This window comes from Cnephaeus nilssonii (genome assembly GCF_951640355.1).
Source record: "Cnephaeus nilssonii genome assembly, chromosome: 19".
NCBI classification, from domain to species: Eukaryota; Metazoa; Chordata; class Mammalia; order Chiroptera; family Vespertilionidae; genus Cnephaeus; species Cnephaeus nilssonii.
The window spans coordinates 46981993-46997042 of record NC_137090.1 but is presented as its reverse complement, the minus strand read 5'-3'; the positions used below and the strand labels follow the sequence as shown (position 1 = coordinate 46997042).

The 15050-nt window shown below is 42.1% G+C and overlaps 1 long non-coding RNA gene across 1 annotated transcript; it reads right to left on the bottom strand.

Annotated features, from left to right (window-relative positions):
• Nucleotides 1–66: 66 nt before the first annotated feature.
• Nucleotides 67–14042, bottom strand: LOC307115007. Its single transcript, XR_013815060.1, has 4 exons — nucleotides 13022–14042; nucleotides 5235–5391; nucleotides 2168–3508; nucleotides 67–455 (listed from the first exon to the last, which is right to left on the bottom strand). It is a non-coding gene; the product is annotated as an uncharacterized lncRNA (long non-coding RNA).
• Between the last annotated feature and the right edge of the window lie 1008 nt (nucleotides 14043–15050).

The window sequence follows — 15050 nt, the reverse complement described above, 5'->3', positions numbered from 1 at the left end:
TGTTCCCACCTTCCACCATTCTCCTTAATTTCTCAAACAATAAAGCCTAGTGTTTAGTCACATTGACAAGGTGTGTCTGTCATGAGATGTAATCTGTTCAGACCAGAATACTTGGCTCAGATGAAAGGGACCCTTTTGGTGTTTCCTCACCTGTTGTGAACGTTGTTCCCTGTCAGCTCTTTTCATCTGTTCTCAGTTTCAAGACTTTTCTTCTTGATATAAAAGATCAAAGCAAAATTGAGAGTTGGGGGTATTTGCTTTCTTTCTGTTATTGCCTCAACTTAGGCTTTTTTCTTTTCTTTTTCTTGGCCCCCAAACTGAAAATTGCCTAAAACACACAAATTTTTTTGAAAGAAAATAAAGACCTATTTTATATTCTCTGTCTTTTCCCCAACTGTGTGTGTCATTCTTCTGTATTTACCCACCTTTATTTCCTCTCATTATGTAGACTCATTCTGGAAAGAAAAACAAACAAAAACTGAATTCATCAAGAGCTCCTTTTGGTGCCAGATTATTTGGTTCCATTACCAGATCATTTTTGATTGGAAAGTCAGAATGCGATTTTAGCCACTACATAAATGTATTCTATGTCAACTCTTTTTCTCTTAAATATATATATTTTTTATTTTTTAATTATAGTTGCCATACAATATTATATTAGTTTCAGGTGCACAACCCAGTGATTACACATTGCATAACTTACAAAGTGAGCATCCCAATAAATCTAGTTCCCATCTGACAAAATACATTATAATATTATTGACTATACTAGTGGCCTGGTGCACCGGGGGTGGGAGTGGGGGTGAGGGGTGTCCCTCAGCCTGGCATGCACCCTCTCCAATCTGGGACCCCTCAGGGGATGTCTGACTGCCGGTTTAGGTCCAATCCCACAGGGACATCCCTCTCACAATCCGGGATTGCTGGCTCCTAACCACTCTCCTGCCTGCCTGCCTGCCTGATTGACACCTAACTGCTCCCCTGCCACCCCGATTGCCCCCAACTGCCCTCTCCTGCTGGCCTGATTGCCCCCAATATATTTTACTATCCCTTTTTTCAGTCTGTCTCTTGTACACAGCATATGTAAGGATCTTGTTTTGTTATCTATTCAGCCACCATATGTCTTTTTATTGGAGCATTTAATCATTTGCATTTAAAGTAATTGTTGATAGATATGTATTGCCATTTTATTATTCACATATTTTTTTCTCCTTAAATAAATTCATTTAACATCCTATATAATAAAGAGATAATATGCAAATGGTTGTCACACCCTCGTGCCATCACACCATAACAGCTTAGACACTCAACACTGGGGAGAGAGGAATGGGGACCAGCCAGGCACAAATGAGCTCTCAAGAGAGGAATGGGGATCATCCAGGCTGCGGCCTGGGAGAGGGACAAGCTACCAGCCCCAAGGTCCTGGGTGCCCACAGCTGCAGCCTGTGCAAAGTGGCTCCCCACAGTCCCCTGAGGCTGTGGCCAGCCCAGGCAAAGCCAGCCCAGGTCCTGGGTGCCTTCGGCAGGCCAGAGGGAGGGAATCCCAGGTCCCAGGTGGCTGTGACAGGCCATAGAAGGGTATCCTGAGTACCAGGTGCGGGGTGAGGCAGAGGTGGTTAGGAGCAATAAGGCCAGCAAGGGAGCAGTTAGGGATGATTAGGCCTGTAAGGGAGCAGTTTAGGGATGATCAGGCAGGCAGACAGAGGTGGTTAGGGGAGATCAGGCCGGCAGACAAGTGGTTAGGAGCCAGTGGTTCTGGATTGCGAGAGGCAGTTGGACATCCCCCGAGGGGTCCCAGATTGGAGAGGGTGCAGGCCGGGCTGAGGGACCCCCTCCTATGCACAAATTTCATGTACCGGGCCTCTAGTTTCTTATAATACTGGTTTGGTGGTGAGGAAATCTTTTAACTTTTTCTTTGTCTAGGAAGCTTTTTATCTGTGTTTTGATTCTAAATAATAGCATTTTTTGATAGAGTAATCTTGATGTAGGTCTTTGCTTTTCATCACTTTGAATATTATTTGGAAATCCCTTCTGGCCTGAAATGTTTCTGTTGAGAAATCAGCTGATAGTTTTATGGGAGCTCCCTTGTAGGTAACTACCTGTCTTTCTCTTGCTGCTTTTAAGATTTTTCTCTTAGTCTTTAACCTTTTGTATTTTAATTATGATATACCTTGGTGTGGGCCTCCTTGGGTTCATCTCATTTGAGACTCTTTGTGCTTCCTGGACTTGAAGTTTATTTTCTTCACCAGGTTAGGGAAGTTTTCCACCATTTTTTTCAAGTAGGTTTTTAATTACTTCTTCTCTCTCATCTCCTTCTGGAGCCCCAATGATGCAAATGTTAGTACACTTGCAGTTATCTCAGAAGCTCTGTAAATATCCTCACTTTTTGGATTCTTTTTTCTTTTTGTTGCTCTGATTGGGTGTTTTCTGCTTCCTTATCTTACAAATCACTGATTTGATTATGTGCTTCATCTACTCTATGGTTGACTCCCTGTAATGTATTCATTTCAGTTATTGTAGTCTTCATTTCTGACTGGTTCTTCTTTATGTTTTCTATCTGAATCTTTATTTTTTCTATCTCTTTATTATAGCAGACCCTTTAGCATTTCTTGCATTGCTGGTTTGGTGGTAATAAATTCCCTTAGTCCTTTTTTGTCTGTGAAGCTCCTGATTTCACCTTCAATTTTGATTGATAGCCTTGCTGGGTATAGTATTCTTGGATTCAGACCTTTCCTTTGCATGACTTTGTATATTTCATTCCATGCCCTTCTGGCCTAATGAGTTTCTGTTGAGAAATCAGTTGCTAGTCTGATGGGGGTTCCTTTGTATGTAACTTTCTGTCTCTCTCTGGCCACTTTTAAGATTCTTACTTTGTTGTTGGTGTTTGCCAATTTAATTATAATGTACCTTGGCATCAGTCTTTTGGAGTTCATTTTGCTTGGGACTCTGTGAGCTTCTTGGGTTTGTGTGGGGTTTTTCTTCCCTATATCAGGGAAGTTTTCTGTCATTATTTCTTCAAACACGTTTTCTATTCCTTGCTCAGTTTCCTCTCCTTCTGGAACCCCTATTATGCAGTTGTTGTTTTGGTTCATGTTGTCCCAATGTTCCCTTAGGCTCTCCTCCTGCTCTTTATTTTTAATTTTTCTAGAAGCTGCTCTAACTGTGTATTTTTCCCACCTTGTCCTCTAGTTCACTGATGCGGTTCTCTGCTTCTTCTAGTCTACTCTTGATGCTTTCCCTTGAGTTCTTTACAGCAGTGATGCCATTTTTCATTTCTTCTTGGTTCTTATTCATTTCCTCTTGGTTCTTACTCATATTATCGAATTTGTCTTCCATTCTTTTCAGCCACCTTATGACCATTTCTCTGAATTCTTTCTCTGACATGTTTCTTGACTCTATTTTGTTTACTTTCTTTTCTGGTGATGCCTGCTTTTCTTTCATATGTGGGCTGTTTCTTTGTCTCCCCATGGTCTCTCTTCTCTGGATGTCTGGTTATGTAGTTCTCTCTCTCCTGCATTGATTTAAAAGCACAAAATACAACACAACTAAGTACAAAACACAAGGCACTGAACAGAAATGTATTCACAATATTAATAACCCCCAATAAAGGTGACCACCAGAGAAAGGCAAATTAGGGGATTTGAGAGAAAGTAGAAGAGGAAAAAGAAAAAAAAATGAGTGCCAAAATGTAATTGGGAAAATGAAAAAGAAAAGAAAGAGACTAAGAAAGAAAAGGGGAAATAACTATATATATGGGGATAAAACTCCAAAAGAACAGCCACTAATCCCAGCAAATGCCAGCAACAAGTACCTGGAAATTAATACAAACTACAAACAACTAATATCAAGTGAGGCGAGAGAAAACAGAAGCATAAAACAAACAAAAACAAAGCAAACAAAAAAAAACAAACAAAAAAAGAATAAGCAAAACAATCTCACAAAAAAGCATAAAGAATCGATATAGTCAACATTCAAGCAAACAACAACATAATGACAGAGAGAAAAACAATTTTTTGGATAGTTAAGATAGAGAAGAGAGAGGTGTGTATGGACTTGGAGCAGGGGATTGGAAATTAGATATATAAGTAGGGTGAAATTTTAACAGGGTGTAAATAGAAAGAATAGGGAAAATCTAAAGCAGGAAAAGGGTAAGAGAAACAGGACACCAAAAGGGGAAAAGTTAGGAAGAGAGTGATGGCATAAAGGTAGAGTTGAGATAGAGTAAAAGGATGCAAAAGGAAAGATGAAAATAGAATGTAGAACACTAATCCCAAAATAAAATAAAGAGAAAATAAAATGACACTTAAAAAAAAAGGTAAAATAGTAGTAGTAATAATACTGATTGAAAATAAAAATGTAATAATTAAAAATGTAAAATCAAGTGAGGAAAAAAATTATTTTTTTAAGTAAAAGATGAAGAAAATAAAATTAAAAAAAATAAAAAATAAAAAGTAAAAAAATAAAATGTGCAGTAATGAAGGTCATTCACTTCCTCTATTGTTCTGTTTGGTACGCTTGTTTCCCAGTCAGGACAGTGTTGCAGATCCCTGTTTTCCACTGCTCCTCAGTGTTGTAAGCCAGTCCTGATTTTTAAGCAGGTGTCTTAATTTCTCGTATTCCTTTATTTTTTTATTACACAAGAGTCAATTTGTGATTCAGCCCCTGGGTGGCAGTGTTTCTGGATTGACTTCCGGGTCTATATATGGCCTCTCTAGCCTGTGTTTAGAGCCTTTTTTCCCTGTGGCACTCAATACTAGTTTGTGGGAGTGGGCTGCCTCAGAGCTGGCTCTCCGATGGTCACTCCCTGCTCAGATCCCCAGGTTCCAGAAAAACAACTTTCCCCTGCAGTCTCCCAGGGTGTCCCCAACTGGGTGATCCTGTGTATTGGGCTTAGTAATCAGAAGCAAGGATTTGAAGAGGAAAAAGCCCAAGTGTGAGAATAACAGGGCTGCAGGCAAATCTGCACAGTCCTCCTTTCCCCCTTGGGTCTAAGCAGCTGGCACACTTTTAATATTTTTAGGATGACTTTTTCATCAGAACAAAATGCATTGCTTTTTAGAGATCCCTTCTGTTAGCAGCTCTGAGAACCCCCTTTCACATTCACGGATCACTCCAGCCCCAACAGCCACGAATTTTTCTGAGCACAGACTTTCCCCAGTCCTGCAGCTCCCACAGTGCGCACGTTTCTCTCTCCCACTGGGACCAGAGACCTCACCTTATCCCAGGCGAAATCTGACCTTTCCATGGTGGAGTGTAGAGCTCCTCTGAATCCACGTGTTTGTGCCAAGTGGGGACTGGTGTTCTGGTGGTTGCCTCAGTTGTACCTTTTCAAGCTTCCGATAATATCTACTCCCCCTTCAAGATGGTGCGGTCTCCGCGTCCAAGCCTGTTGCTCTGAAAGGGAACCCAGCAGCAGTGGGGGCTGCCCAGTCAGGAGAACCCCATCCAGCAGTCCCCCACCTTCTCCTGGAGTTTAGCTGTCCCTAACTTGCCAACAAATACTCCCCATGCAACCCTCAGCTGTTCTTTTTTTCTGCTCCAGGACAAGGCTCAAACCCGTTTGTCTATTCTGCTGCCATATTTCTATCCATTTCTCCAGAATGTCTATCTCTTTATTGATGTTCTTATAATCTTTCCTTAAGTTCATTGAGCATTGTCATAACCAGTGTTTTGAACTATACCAAAGGTAGATTGGCCTATTTTGTTTAGTTCTTTTTCTGGATATTTTTTCCATTGTTTTTTATTTATTTTTATTGTTTGATTAATTCTCACCTGCTAGGTCTCCCAGACTTAATAGAATGGCTTTATGTAGTAGGTGTTCTGTAGGTCCATCCCATTGGCATAGTCCCCCCCCCCCGCCCCAGTCACCTGAGCTGGGTGTTTCAGGTGTTCCCTCCATGTGGGCTAAGTGCACCAACCTATTGTAGTTGAGTGTTGATTGCTGCTGGCACATTTATGGGAGATATTTACCTTCAAGAAAATTGGCTGTGAGGACTGGCTGCAACTACCATGAAGGATCTACTGTGCAGGTTCATGACACTTCAGTAGGCTCCAATACCCACTAAGTCCTTCCCTGGAGTGTGTTGCTAGTGGAGGTGGTTGGTTGGTGTTTATGTGTGGTCTGAGCTGTTCACTGGGTGCACTGGCTCTGGGGCCCCCTGGGAGGTACAGGCCAAGGTCAGCTGACACCTGTGTCTTGCCTGGGGCCACCCAGCATAAGCTACAAAGCAATCTGTAGATGGCTGCTACTTGTGCTGAGGTTAGAGGTACCCAGGAGAGACCAAGCTGTGAATCAAGGGCTGGCTGCTGCTAGTGCCAGGCCTGGGGCCTCTTAGCAAGTGGTTTGGGGCATTTTAAGGCCAAATGCTGCTTGTTTTGAGAGATTTTAGCGAAGTCCACAACATGAGCTAAGATAGGCAGTTTGCATGGAATGGCACTTGGTGGCACTGAAACTTGAGTGGGGTAGGGTCTCAGGGAATCACCGGATTGGGGGGAACAGTGTTTGCCAGGTTGATGGAGACTTAGATATGGTGCCCACCTGCCAGCTCTGCAAGAGCTCAGCAAAGGAACAATGGCCTTGCTCCTCAAAGGGGATTGTGCAACTGAAATATCCCTCTGGAATTTTAGCAGTCACATGTGCTTGTGGGACCCACCTGTCCACATCTCTATCCCCCTCCTACCAGTCTCCACATATCCTCAGTTATAAGACTCTGTTTAGCTATATTTCAGGTGATTCTCAATGATGGTTGTTCTGTAATTTAGTTATAATTTTGATGTGGTTGCAAGAAGATATTAGTATTGCACTTACATGCTGAACCAACTTGACTTGACTTTTTGAAATACAAAGGCATATGCCATTTTCTTCTAGATATCTTATGAATTCTGAGTAAATTCCCACATTTTTTCAAGACTCATGATAAAATGATGAGATATGAATACTTGCTCAATCTTAGAGCCCCTATCTCTTCAACTTGATTCAGCATGTTTTTGGAATGACTGTCTTCAAATCAATTCAATTATAGTCACTGTGTTAGATGCTAAGATATAGTAACTTAGAAGATAACTAGCTGTGTCTTTTGATCACAAGAAGTTGATTTTGGCCAGTAGAAATACGATAAAATGCTAATGTCACTAATCATCAAAGAGATGAAAATTAAAGGACAATATATCAGCCCACACCTGCCAGAATGGCTACCATCAATAAATCAACAAACAAGTGCTGGTGAGGCTGTGGAGAAAAGGGAACCCTAGTGCACTGTTGGTGGGAATACAGACTGGTGCAGTCATTATGGAAAACACTATGGAGTTTCCTCAAAAAGTTAAAAATGGAACTGCCTTCTGACCTAGAGATCACACTTCTAAAAATATACTCCAAGAATCCAAAATAGCAATCATAAATAATTCATGCACCCCTATTTTATAGCATAATTATTTATAATAGCCAAGATCTAGAAACAGCCCAAGTGCTGATCAATAGATGAGTGGCTAAAAAAACTGTGGTATATTTACACAATACTACACACTATAAAAATAGAAGGAACTCTTACCCTTTGTGACAGCATGACTGGACCTGAAGAGGAATATGCTAAGCAAAACAAGCCAGTCAGAGAAAGATGTATCACATGATCTCACTTATATGTGGGATCTAATAAACAAAATAAACTGGCAAACAAAATAGAACCAGAGGCATGGATACTTGGAATAGACTGACAGATATTAGAGGGGAGTGGGTGGGGGTAACTGGGTAAAACAAGGTGAAGAGAGTAGCCAAAAAAGATATATACATAGCTTATGGACACAGACAACAGAGTAGTGGAGGCAAGGGGAGGGGTGGCAGGAGTTGGGTGGAGGTGGGCAAATGGGGGAGTGCAGGGAACGAGGGACATTTGTAATACTGTCAACAACATAAAATTAAAAAAGATGTTAGAAAAAGACAATAATAAGAAAGTTGGTCTAAATTAAAGTGAAAAGGGTTCATATGTGAAGAGCTAAATAGGAATCTACTATTCAAGACAATTATAGATAAATCAATATATGAGATGAATTCCTGATTTCTATGTCCTTCTAATTTAACATTTTCTCAGGCCATCTTCAGTGACTGAATTTTGTTTTGTGTCATTGACTGACCTACTCCTTGATTGTTTCCCATTTCTATGCCAACCGCCTCTATTCCAGGGGCCACCAATCCAGCCCCATTAGCCTTAGACAGAAGATGCAAGGAAAAGTAGTGGGCACATGTCCTGCTTCTCCTAGCTTCCTCCAATTTGAGCACTGACTTCCCCCTCGTAATGTAAATATCTTTTCCGATGGTCTTAGGTGACCCTGCTAGCAGTTCCCAACCTGGGACCCACAGGTTGGGAACCACTGCTGTAGAGCCTAAGACCATCGGAAAACACAGATATTTACATTATGATTCATTAACAGTAGCAAAATTACAGTTATGAAGTAGCAACGAAAATAATTTTATGGTTGGGGGTCACCAGAACATGAGGAACTGTATTAAAGGGTTGCAGCATTAGAAAGGTTGAGAACCACTGCTTTAGATGAAGACTAGGATGACTAGTTCTGTGCGATGAGCTTATTTGTCCTATTAGTTGGTAAAATCAACATAGAGTGGAACAATAACCCAAAAAGTATGGAGTCTGCTTGTTAGTAAGTTTGCTTACTCTTCCAACAACCAGTGTTTCCACTTGGCAATATTATTCATTTCATTGTTCTCATTCATTCTTCAGTTTAGTTTTCCTTTTCCTTTTCCTTTTCCTTTTCATCACATAAATTCTGTGCTTATCTCAGTAGCCATGGCTAGTACTGACCAGGGCCAGGACCCCAACTCTGTATCCAGTTGGATGGAAGGGGGAGAGGTTGCCAGGTGAACATTACTCTTCTTACTATTTTTCTCCATTTTCTCTTCTACCGTCCTTTCTCTTTTCTCTTTCCTTCCTCATTTATTCCAATTATGCTATTTTTGACCTGCTCCTCAAACTGGCTACTGTAACTTTGGGGTTTCCTGGGCCCTATCTCAAAGAAGTGAACCTGCAGCTTCAACCCAGACCACAAAGTCCTATGAAATGTATTATTTTACACTCTAGTTTTCATCATTACAGCCTTCAACTTAGGCATTCTACTGGTGGTATTTGGCTGTCTCAACTATTCCGGGCCTCAGCTTACCCATATATAAAATGGGAGCACTCGGGTCTCCACATGTCTCCTAGAGTCATCCAGGTGTAAAAGCTGGCCCTTTTCTTTAATTTTTTTTAAAAAATTATTGAATTTATTGGTATGACATTGGTTAATAAAATTATACAGGTTTCAGGTGTACAATTCTATAAAACATCATCTGTATATTGCATTGTGTGTTCACTACTTCAAGTCAAGTCTTCTTTTGTCACCATTTATCCTCCATTTACCCTCTTCTACCTCCCGCACCCCACCCCTTTTCCTCTGGCAATCACCAAACTGCTGTCAATGTAAAAATATGGAATGCTTCCAGAATTTGCATGTCATCCTTGCACAGGGGCCATGCCAATCTTCTCTGTATCATTCCCTTTATAGTACATGTGCTGCCAAAACGAGCACAAACCTGCCCCTTTTCACAGTCACTTTTGTAGCCTTAACCAACACATCTTGTGTTCACCAATGATAAACATAGAGCAGAACCCATAAAAAGCTATTAAAGCTACTGTGACATGATTTTTAGGGCCTAGATTTTAAAAAAAAAAAAAAAATAACTACCACACAGAAACCCTCACTGTCTCTGATATCTCCTCAAATATGAATAAGAATGTATGATAGTGTATTGAGCTAGTCAGATACATCAGAGGTTCCGGATCCTCTTTCTCTCTTCAAACCTACCTCTGGCTGACATGTTCCTATGCTGAAGGTTTGCTGAGTTCCTTAGGTACCCTCCAAAAAGCTTAGATTTTTTTTTTTGTCTTGTTTAAAGATTAATGAGAAGAAAGGGCTGTAAGATTGGGAGTACCATTTTTAAATATCATTTCCCATCTCTTATCTCATTTAATCTTTGCAGCCCTGTGAGATAGATAATATTTTCTCTATCTCATGGAACGGAAGTGAGAAACTGGTGGCTCAGATAAGTTAAGTAACTCGGGCAAGGGCACTCAATAATACCTTTTGAAAGAGTTAAGCATTATTTTATTTCTAAAGTGAAGTCATATTTATAGGTCTTGAAACACAGCTTCTATCAGTGGTTCTCAAACCACTGGTTTCCTCAGCAGCAGCAGCACCTGCTGAGAAGTTATTAGTAATGCCCGCTCTGGGCTTTAGCTTTGGTGTACTGATGCAGAAGTTCCAGGACCCAGCACTGTTTTCATAGTGCCTGCAGGGAAGCTGGCGCACATTTAGGTCTGAGAGCCACTGGTTACCTCCATCCTCTTCATTCTGGTCTGCTCTTCAGCCACCAATAGCAAGTGCTGGTGAGTTTTAGTACAAACAGGAAGAAGTCTTGGGCGCCCCAAGCACACACTGTCTTCTTGGGGATTCAGCTGTTTTTGTGAGGCTGAGAACTTTTCTGTGCTTTCTTGGTTCTCCCCGTTCTGGATAGAAAACATTTCTAGCAGGTGCCCTTATTTCCATTCTGCTTCTTTCACAGCCAAAGGGCAAATTGACTACCTGGAAACTCAATGATTTCTCATGGACAAAGACATTATCATTTAACTTGGTCATCAAGTGTAACATCACATGATGGGAAAGTGTTGGTTCAAACGTGACAGTTTCCCCATTTTCCCTCATGATAACAATACAGTAGACCCCCTTATCTGTGGTGCTGCTTTTTGCTGTTGTTAATCCTCACCCCAGGATATTTTTTTCCATTGAGTTTTAGACAGTGGAAGTGAGCAGGGGAAGACAAAGAGAGAAACATCAATTGGTTGCCTCCTGCATGCGCCCCAATCAGGGCTGGGGATCCAGCCAGCAACCAAGGTAGGTGCTCAAACCAGAATCAAACCCCAGACCCTTCAGTCCTCAGGTCAACCCTCTAACCACTGAGCCAAATCAGCTAGGACCACGGTGCTGCTTTTTAAAGTTGCCTTAAGTCAGCTATTGTCCGAAAATATTAAATGGAAATTTTCAGAAATGAATAATTCATTAATTTATAAACTTGGCATCAATTTGAGGAGCGTGATGAAATCTCACGCTGCCCTGCTCCTTCCTGCCTGGGATGGAATCGCCCTTTTGTCCCGCATCTCCACGCTGGATACACCACCTGCCTGTTAGTGACCTAGCAGCCACCTTGGTGATCTGATATTTGGAGAGAGAGAGACCACAGTCACATAAATTTTTTACAGTATATTGTTACAATTGGTCTATTTCTTATTAGTTGTTGTTAATCTCTCACTGTGTCTAATTTATAAATTGAACTTTATCATAGCTATGTACCTATAGGAAAATACATAGTGGATACAAGGTTCAGTACTACCTAAGGTTTTAGGCATCCACTGGGGGTCTTGGAACAAATCTTCCACAGATAAGGGGGGACAACTGGTATTTTGTTTGTATTGTTCATCTCACATTATAAAGTGCCTTTTACATATGTCCATTCATTTGACCCTGACACCTGCCTGTGAGCGAGGGTGAATTATAATTTCCATTTTTGAAAAGGAAGCAGGCAGAGGGCAGAAAGTGAGTTATCTGGGGGTATATAGTTGCCTAGAAGCACAGCCTGACTTCATTCCACACTCCCCTACTCTGGGACCTGAGCCCTTTCCTGACTTCCCTCTGGCTGACCTGGGCAGGCAGCTTTGGCGAGAAGAGCCTCAGGTGCAGGGTTAGGCAGGCACAGAGCCAGGCAGGAAGCAGCAGCTGGACTTGCCGGGTTCTCTAAACCATGTGGCAGGATGGTGGAGGAATGTAGATTTGGGGTGGGATGGCAGGAGGGCTTAGTCAGAATCAGGAACAATGAATATATCAGTAGAGGGCAGTGAGGAAAGCTAGGGGACTGGTCTTCAGGGTGCTGATAGCCTGGATATCTGAGAAATACCTATTTCTCAGCCCAAAGCCTTCCTTGGAGAAATGCTTCCTGACCTGGGTCTCACTCTGGCTGAGACCTGTTTGCCTGCCCACCTCTTTGGGTATCACCAAGCCACTTCTCCACCAAGAGAAATCATTGAGTTTCCAGGTTGCCTATTAGCCCTTTGGTTTATCCCATCTGGTCATCCTGTCCTGTCCTTCACCAAGGCCACTTTCTAAACTCTACCATCAGATCCCAAATGACTCCTGAGCCAGGTGAGAGGCTGTGTGTGCGAGCCCATGTGTGCACATGTGCGTGTAGGGTGGTGAGTGGAATGGAGAGGCAGCAGAAGTAGTGTGATCACCTACTTTGATGAACATAACCCTCACATTACATCCTGCAGGGTAGGGAGGATCATGTGTCATCCACAGGAAGGATACTGGCCTCAGTGAGGCTGGAGGTACTTGTTTAAGGCCGCACCTCTGGGATTCCACCTAGTCTCTCTGACTCCCCTCCACAGGGCCACGGTGAGCCTCTGAGCATGGAGTAAAGGCTGTTGGGTTAGTAAAACTGCTTCCTTCATGTATATCAACCTCACAGATTAAAATCTTAATTTGGATTTTCAAAAACAAGCTACTTTTAATTTTCGTTTGTAGTCCTTCTGGGGATAATATATCCCCAATCCTCTGCCTTGGGCCTCCTGCCTACTACCCACCCTCCTTTGCCTGGCCTTCCGGATAGATTACTAGATACTAATTTGTTTTTGCCTTTCAAATATCTCTTCAGATAGAAGAGGCTAAGCTATTAGCACTGTCCTCCCCAGCTTGATTCTTGTCCCCCACCCGACCCTTGCTTGAATGGGACTGCCATTGCAAACCACCTCTGGCAATGACTTCTAATGCCTATCTTTAACTGCCAGGTCTCTAGACTGGAAGTGCTTACGGCATTGCAAATCTTCTCTTTAATCTGGAGTAATAGCCATAAAAACAACAACAGTATCAGTGACATTGGTCTCACACATTTGCTTTAATCCCAGAAGGTAGCTATACTTTTTATTACCTGCCTTCATCCTTGCCATCTTCATCCAGGTAGCTTACTCAAGACCGTGTAGTTCCTAAGTACCAGAACCAGTGTTTGAACCTCGTCTTGTCTGAAGTAGAATGGTCTCAGTGTGCTTTCGAGTCTCTTCTCTGGGCTGCCAACATTTACAAGGGTGCCCCGACCCGCGGGGCAACAACGCAGTCGCTAGAGACGAACCTAAGAGAAATGAGACAAACAAGGGACGCGGAGAATGGAGGCAAGACAAATGGGTTTCTGATCAAGCCTCAAATTTTTATTCTTACAGCGGTGCCTTATATCCAAGTCAGGGAGTGGGAGGTGGGGCGCGGGGAGTGAACTGTGGACCTATCAGTGCTTGCCAGCAGGGGCTGCAGGCAGGGGAGGGGGTATGAGGAAGTTCTAGAAGGGGAGATGTCTAGGAGGGATAGGGGCTGAGCGGATCATGTGGACTTAGATAATTTGGCTAAGGTCGTAAAGGGTGTTGACTAAAGATAAAGGATGGGGCGGTTGAAGGGCAGCTATGCGAAGAATGCTTTGTCCTCAGGCATGAGGAAGTAAGCCAATGGTGAGGACCAAGTTTCCATGAGGTTCTGTTTCATTAGCTTACTAAAATAATGTTAGAATTAATTTGTCATTGACTCTTGGCTCCTGACATCTCCTCCCTCTCTGTTTAAGAGAAGGGAGTGGGCCTTAACCAACCGGGGAGACATTGACCTGGTTCCTCCTGTGGGCTTTGCACACCCACCGTGTGTGGCTCTTGACATCTTTTGGGGAGGAGAGGCAGAGCCATTATTTTTATCGATGTCAACCTCTATGCAAACCAGGTATACTCTCAGGGAAATCCAGAGGAGGTTAAAAAAAGTTTGAACCTTCCCTTGCAATGCTTTGCTCTGCACCCGGTTTGATACCCATACCTCTGGCTCTAAGTAGAGCATAGGTAAGCATCCCTCTGGTTAGGATGCTGTCCCCGTAGGGAAGGAGCGAGTCTGGGTCTGGAGGTTTTTCGGCCATTTCTAGGCGTTGATAGTGAACCTGGATGGGTTTTGCTAAAGCTGAATCTATTTGCTGTTTTACAAGGTCGGTAATTTTTCTAAATGCCCAAGGGCCAAATGTCTTCATGGCTGGAGCATTCCTGTTAATTCCTCTCTGTTGCAGGAGTCCACATGGTCTAGGAGTTGTTTTCTGAAAATATACAAACACATTCTCGACCAAAAGTTAATAGAGGAATCTTTTCTATAAATTTTACTTGGGATCCTTTATTTTTTGCCCAAACAATTTTCCTTTGGCTTATTTTGACACCATATATGTTTTTCATGGGTGTCCTGCTGTATGAAAATTAATTTTCAAAGTAAAAAATTTTTTCTAGATGTAATTTACTTACAGGATATTTTTTCTTACATGGTATTTTTCCACTATCTCCCTTTTTTATTTAATTTTTAGGAGGCTTTGGAAGATTTTTATAATGCAGTCTTGATAACTTTAAATTTTAATTTTTGCACAAAATATGACTGCTTTAGGTTCATTGCATGTTAAGTAATTTTACCATGAAATGAACTATCAATAGATATTTTGGTTAATACTTTAGGAACAGCTTTTGTACAATTACATTTTTTTGAATATTGACTTATTTCATTTAGCTAATTTAAATTAATTTGAAAACTTGACTATTTTGCTGTCAAATTTAATACTCTAACAACAATCTTACTTTACTCTGTAAATATTAATGGAAAGGATTATTTTGCATCCTTGAGAAAGCCCTGATCATTTCTGGATTTAGGCTGGATTTTGATATAGGGCAGCTGCCATCAGCCAACTCTCTGTTGCCTGGAATTCAATCCAAGCTGGGCCAAGTCTCTGTATGTTGCCTGGGTCCCGATTTAAGCTGGCATGGGAAGCGCGAAGCAGCCATGGGGCAGGAGAACTCCCTCAGAAGGGGCGAGTGTTCAAGCCCCTGCAATGTTGGGGGGGTGAGGTTCTGTGCCCCACCTCTGTTGACCCCCAAGTTCTCTCCTGATGGCCCCTCTGCGAC